This window comes from Nematolebias whitei, chromosome 3, assembly GCF_014905685.2.
Source record: "Nematolebias whitei isolate Nwh7 chromosome 3, NemWhi1, whole genome shotgun sequence".
NCBI lineage: Eukaryota > Metazoa > Chordata > Actinopteri > Cyprinodontiformes > Rivulidae > Nematolebias > Nematolebias whitei.
Genome location: NC_056500.1, coordinates 16166929 through 16172682, shown reverse-complemented (window position 1 = coordinate 16172682; position 5754 = coordinate 16166929).

The window sequence follows — 5754 nt, the reverse complement described above, 5'->3', positions numbered from 1 at the left end:
TTTGCACTGGGCCAGGGGTCATTTAAAATGGAGTGTGGCAAAATGGAAGACTGTTCTGTGGTCAGATGAGTCACGATTTGAAGTTCTTTATGGAACACTGGGACGCCATGTCATCCGGACCAGAGAGGACAAGGATAGCCCAAGTTGTTATCAACGCTCCGTTCAGAAGCCTGCATCACTGATGGTATGGGGTTGCATGAGCGCTTGTGGCATGGGCAGCTTGCATGTCTGGAAAGGCACCATTAATGCAGAGAACTATGTTCAGGTTCTAGAACAACATATGCTCCCATCTAGACGTCATCTCTTTCAGGGAAGACCCTGCATTTTTCAACACGATAATGCCAGACCACATTCTGCAGCAATCACAACATCATGGCTACGTAGGAGAAGGATCCGGGTACTGAAATGGCCAGCCTGCAGTCCAGATCTTTCACCTATAGAGAACATTTGGCGCATCATAAAGAGGAAGGTGCGACAAAGGAGGCCCAAGACGATTGAACAGTTAGAGGCCTGTATTAGACATGAATGGGAGAGCATTCCTATTTCTAAACTTGAGAAACTGGTCTCCTCTGTCCCCAGACGTCTGTTGAGTGTTGTAAGAAGAAGGGGGGATGCCCCACAGTGGTAAAAATGGACTTGTCCCAACTTTTTTGGGATTTGTTGACGCCATGAAATTTGGAAACAACAGATTTTTCCCTTAAAAGGATACATTCTGTCAGTTTAAACTTTTGATCTGTGATTTGTGTTCTATTCTGAATAAAATATTAGATGTTGGCACCTCCACATCATTGCATTCAGTTTTTATTCACAATTTGTTTAGTGTCCCAACTTTTTTGGAATCCGGTTTGTATTTTTCTAAAATAAATAAATAAAGAAAAAAAAAAGATTTAGATTTAAACATAGTTTAAAGTTATTTCGTTGTAATAACTTTTTTATCTTTGGCTGCCAAAATGATGCTAAGAAAAATGAAGAATACTGACAAAATTCTTCCATCCATCCATCCATCCATCCATCCATCCATCCATCCATCCAACCATCAATCCATCCATTATCTTTACCAGCTTTTTCCTTTTTGGGTCACAGGAGTCACTGGTGCCCATGTACAGCCATCACTGAATGAGAGATGGGGGGCACCCTGGACACGTCTCCAGTCCATCACAGGGACACATAGAGACAAACGAGACAAACAACCATTCACTCTCTCACTCACACCTAGGGACAATTTAGAGTTACCAGTCAGCATAACATGCATGTTTCTGGTCTGTGGGAGGAAACCGGAGAACCTGGAGAAAATCCATGCAGCATGGAGAGAACATGTAAGCTTCACCCAGAAAGTTTCCATCTGGGATTTGCTCCAGCAACCTTCTCGCTGAGTGACAACAGCTCTAACATTTATGATGATAAAATAAATACAGCACCTGTTTTGAATCAGGACCCATCAGTTGTTTCATGTCTTGTTTTGTTTTAACAGTTTGCCTCCTCAGCTGACTGATAGCAGCAAAGCCTTCTTATTATACACAACCAGGCTTGACTCTCACTGTAATGACCTGCTTATACGACATGGTGTGCCAAGATGATTTATGAAATGGAAAACAGCCTTAAAAACATTGAATATGTCATTGTTATATTTATTTTTCATGGTTCTATTTGCTTCTGCTGTAATGATAAAGTTTCTTACACAGAGGCCTTTTTACTTTAAACTGTAAACTATTTACTTTAAATTATAACTAACACCACACCCTTTGAAAATTTATTTTCATGGTGGCACAGTTAGTAGATCTACTGACGCTCAGTGAGAAGGTTGCCGGATCAAATCTCGTCCGGGAACCTTTCTTGGTGGAGTTTGCATGTTCTCTCCGTGCATGCATGGGCTTTCTCCAGATACTCTGGTTTCTTCCCACAGACCAAAAACATGCATGTTAGGCTGATTGGTAACTCTAAACTGTCCCTATGTGTGAGTGAGAGAGTGAATGGTTGTTTGTCTCGTTTGTCTCTATGTGTCCCTGTGATGGACTGGAGATGTGTCCAGAGTGTCTCCTGCCTCTTGCATAGTGAATGGATGGATGGATGGATGGATGGATGGATGGATGGATGGATGGATGGATGGATGGATGTTTGCCTTTTCATGCACTTTGTATTTTAAGATTTTTGCAGACAGGCCAGTGCCAGATTTATTTTTCTACATATTTTGCTTTTGACTCCTCTGAACTTCACAGTTATTTGCTATGTGAGCAATTTATGCTACATGTATTTTAATTAAATAATATTCACTCATAAAATCAAAACAAAATGATGTGTTTATTGTAAAAGCTAATTCTAAAGTAAAATTATTTCTGCGTTTGTTTCATCCCTTAAAGCACATACTGTATTGTTCAAGCCCTGGTTGGGACAGATTTACAGCAGTATTTACAAGAGCGAGCAAATGTGTCCAAATTCCCAGATAAATCTCCTGGTGTGATAGCTGAGCTCTGCTGCTGCTTCCTAAATGTGTAGAACACGTGTTTTACTGGACTGTCTTTTCACTGATGACAAGGGAGACGCAGGGCCTGGAACCAGTAAGTTAAGTCCCCAAAGTCCAAAAAACCAGGGAGTGAACCTGCAGTCATATATCTGCTGCAGTTCACACACACACACATGGACATGCACACACCATCCTCCTGCTGTGAGTCTGTGTCTGTCTATTTACTTGCTGTGTGTTTGCATCTTTATTTCATGTAAATTTATGTTTATTTTCTAGATTATATATGATTCAAACATTACTGCTGCAGGATTAACAGCTTTTATACATTTATTGTGTTGTCATCACTTACAATTCGCAAGAACTTGTTTTTCTTATATTTGTATTTTTATATTATATATTAGACATTATAATAAATTAATGAGTACCTAAAGCAGACTATATTTCAAGACTCCAAAAAGTGCAAATAATAGGATAGCATTTACCTTATCAACTGCATAAAGTCCACCTTGTGGATCGAATACATTTTATTGGACAATTACACGTTATTAAATGTGAATTTTCTGTGTTTTTTTATTTTATTTTATTGATTTTTCGCATTCGCAAAGCTTGGCTGCACTGGTAGATTTATTTGAATAAAGTATAACAAACAAAAATTACCTTCAAGGTTGAAAGAATACTGTATGGACATTGTTCAGAAGATGTATTACTATTTGATGTCTCAAAATGTATAGCAGCAGCAACAATAATGTTAGAATTATAATTATATATTTGATAAAATGCTAAAAGTCTGTATGTGCAGGTATTGAGCATCAGAAAAAAAACTGTTTGTTTTTCTGAATTAACAAACACCCGGTGGTGTGCCTTTTTAAATGTAACCGATCCTGCTATCTTTATAAACTTTAGGGTGTGAGTCATGGGGTAAGTAGGTTTGTGAGTTGGAAAGGTTAATAATTGACATCTGTCCTGGGAAAGAATTGTTGCAAACATTTGGGATGTTTTATAGCTTGAGTTTCTGTTAATTGAAACAAAAAAATGGACTTTTACTGGTTTTGGTGCAGCTTTTAGGAAATATAATGCTGAAATGTAAAACACAGGAGACATTTCACTTAAATAAGACAAAAATCTAAAAAAGGTCTGTGGTTTTTAAAACAATTTGAGAAATGAAAGTGCTGAAAATGATCATGTTGAAAGTGTGTCTGAATGCAAATGTTCGTGCATCTAGATCTTTTAGTTTCTATTCGTGCGTGGACTATTTTTACTTATTAATTACTTAGCACAAATGTATCAATGCCATAGAAATTCCTGAGCAATTGAATTATATATTCCTAATGTGTGGGATATTGAAGTAAAAAAGTACAGGTAGCTAAATTTGAGAGATTTTATGCAGAATAAATTTTAAAATAAAATATTAATCTGTGCCAAATGTCAAACACTTATGAATCTCTTTACTGCCTTATACTAATCTGACCTCAAGAGTTTAAATAGCAAGTTGAGATACTTTGCGGGTTTGACAATAATAAATGTACTTTTTGCTTAGGGACTAATTTACATACAAATTCCAATTGAATCAGATTCATTTAAGATCAGAAGAAGGTGAGACCATCAGTGATGTCACGCAAAGAAGCTTTTAAAATATAGTTTCATCCATAAACCTGAGTTCTCTGGCTCTCACACAAAAACAGCAAGTTACAGTAAGTGAGAGCAACAATAATAAAGGGTGGTGCCATTAGTCAGATCACATATCTGGATTGATTGACTTTAAACTGAAAATTCAAAAAGTGCATCTGTCTTTTTTCAGTTTTATTGCACAAGACTGAACAAAACAGAAAAGAAACCAAAGCTGTGGCCATTTTTATAGCTAAAATTTACAGCACAGTGACTTTTCCAGATTTTCTATAAATTGTCCTTAATTAATTTAAAAGTGTTGTTTTTTGGCATTCATAAACTTCAAGTGGTTTTTCAGGAAATCCATGCAAACACACAGACAGCTTATATTCCATTGAATTAGCATGTTTTACCATCCTGTGTGGTCCTTCCAATGCTAGAGTTGCATTTAATTGTATTTCTCAATGTTTACTGAAACAGATGGAAAGGTACCTAGGAGAAATTTAGTTCAAATTACTTTAGAACGTTTATTTCTTACAAAAAACACTTTCTAAATATTATAACATATGGGAATCAGTTCTTAAAAAATAAAATAAAATAAAAAAAACATGAAGTTTCACTCATGTGTCCATACTGCAAGACTGTAGTGTGTCCCTTATGAATATAAAAATCACTTTTACCTGTTTTGAACTAATTGTAACTGAACATTCAACATCAAGTCGAGGGTGAGGTTATGCTTCAAGTGGAGGAGTTCAAGTATCTCGGGGTTTAGTTCACGAGTGAGGGAAGAATGGAGCGTCAGATTAACAGACGGATTGGTGCAGCATCTGCCGTATTGCAGGCTCTGTGCCGGTCCATGGTAGTGAAGAGGGAGCTGAGCTGTAAGGCAAAGCTCTCTGTTTACCAGTGGGTCTACGTTCCTACCCTGCCTCCTGGGGTCAGGACACATGATTCCATAAGTATGCATGCACTGCGTTGTATACTGTAATATGAACACGTCCAAAAGAGACAGAGTGCATAACCATCAAAGATGAACTATTTTGATTACAGATTCTGAAAATGGTCTGTGGGTTTGTAAAGGTCAAGGGTTCATCAGGTTCCTGTCTGGTCTCTAACCCCAAGAGTTAATTGAGCCATTACTGCAGCCCAATTAAATTCACAGCTTAATGCCCACATTTTAAAGCTGCTGTTCTGTTATTTGCTCAATACTTGTGTATAGAAATGCAACTCATGTATGTCGCTCCAAACAAATTTGGCTATCCACTCAATTGTTCCTCTGCACCACCCACTCTCCCCTTCCTGCAGGTTCCTTAATGAGATATAGGATATGCATGTTACACATCCAAGTTGAAAGAATCAGTCACTGGTGGCAACAGTGCTGATCAATCAAGGATAGCACCTTTTACCCTGAAAATTCTGCCAACTCAGGAGGGCAATTAACACCTCGGCAGCCTGGGTCAAAAATGAGCTGAAGATTTCTCCCTTGTGGACGCCGCGGTTGGCCTCAAAGCCGCAAAGCTCTTTGCTGATGCATTGGCCTACGTATTGGTGTGTGAGCTGATGTGTTTGTGTGTCTGAGAGAGGAAATAAAGCAAGGAATTTAGGACTTAGTATGGGAGAAGGAAAAAGAACGAAGTTGTGTGTGTGTTCTGTGCTGACAGGCAGCAAGAGGCGTTCAGGTAAGGTGC